We start from the raw sequence: 1,628 nt of genomic DNA, 5'->3' as shown, positions 1-1,628 counted from the left end.
CTGCAGACAACTCTCCACTTTCAGTGTGTTTGTTCACAGAGAAAAAAGATGCTGCTTCAGATCCTAGCCTTAAAATCCAGACCAAGCAAACGAGGTTAAAACTGCACATCTCCCCAAAAATAAAACCCCAGTTCTGCTTATGACCTTGATTATAAATTTAATCCTAAATTCTGTAAAATATTTAAAGGCGGACGATGATTAAATTCTAAAATAATAAATTAAATATCTTTATGCAATCAGTCTTTGTTTTGTAAAAGCTGAAATCTAATGTTTTTCATGTGAAATGGAGAAGCATAAAAAAATGATTCTGGATCTTGCGCCATACTAGAATGTCTGTCAATCTGAACATATTTGAGTTTTTAGACATTTTATGGCACCACCATTGAGCCTTTAAAATTACGCTCGCTTGTCAGTCTCAGAAAAGCTCTTTTCTACTTTCAGACAATTTCCCCTTCAGCATTAATCAGCATCCTATCACTACAATAAACCTTTGGCAACAAAGGACACCACCAGAGTCTGTAACTGACTCCGAACGCGGGCTTGTCGGACGTCTTTTTCCGAGTGAGCAGACCAGAGAGAGAGAGTTCATTTCAGGTCAGCGTATTTAGGTCTGCACACTCGTTTCAGGACCCGCGCTTCGTGGATTTGCAATTTACGCACACGAATAAGCAGAGACAGGATGTCTGTGTCTTAGGTTTTGCAATCCATGCCCCAAATTTGTAAACAGCTTCAGAGAACGTGGATGGCTGCCTCTGGTTGCAGGACTTGTTTGGAGGTTTCCACGTCAGCATTTATTATCGGCTCATCTGGACTGGAACCTCGGTCGACTCTGTAATAAAACAGTAACCGATACAGAATGCTGCCTACAAAGGAAAACCATAAAAACTCTCCCGATTAGACTCGAGCGGACTCGAGCATTCCGCGAAACGAAAGCAGGTCATTAGGGTTGTCAGCGGTGCAGCTGAGAAACACAAACCTAGTGCTCTAAATTATGTAAACTAAATCCCAAAAGACAGAAAGCGCTGATGCGCAAATATCAACAAGTTTTCTAGCAGCTGTTGTGGAGCTGCAGATGAAAAACAGACACGAGGTCCCAAATACCAGCACAGGTTTTACAAATATGGAAGTCCAGTGGAATAATCACCCTTTTTACTGAGATTTGCACTTTGAGGCAGCTGAAAATATCTCTTTATATCACAGTCTTTCCAGTCAGTTTGAACAAACTTGTTCATGTATTGTGCTACAAACTACTCAACAGCAGAAGAAATCCTGTGGTGAGCTACATAGTTCCAAAGAAGTTTCACATTTAGCAAAAACAAAGTAGCTTCTTTTGGTTTGGTGGTGGTTTCTGCTCAGTCGTGGCATTCCTTCATTCAGCTTCGTGAGGTCATCATTTGGATGCTTGTTTCAGCCCTGCTGAGGTAGAGGAACAACATGGACGTGTCTCTAGTCCATCACAGAGACACAAAACAAGTCTAGGGACAGTTTAGGGTGACCATTTAAGTGTGACGTGCATGTCTTTGTTCAGGGGGAGGAAAATGGAGGAAAAAACCCCCACATGCATGGTGGGAGCATGCAAACTCCACGCAGCCCTCCATCAGTCACCTCAAAGGTGAAACAATCTTATA

Source organism: Nothobranchius furzeri, chromosome 10 (genome assembly GCF_043380555.1).
Source record: "Nothobranchius furzeri strain GRZ-AD chromosome 10, NfurGRZ-RIMD1, whole genome shotgun sequence".
In the NCBI taxonomy this organism is placed as follows: Eukaryota; Metazoa; Chordata; class Actinopteri; order Cyprinodontiformes; family Nothobranchiidae; genus Nothobranchius; species Nothobranchius furzeri.
This window is presented reverse-complemented; position numbering follows the sequence as displayed.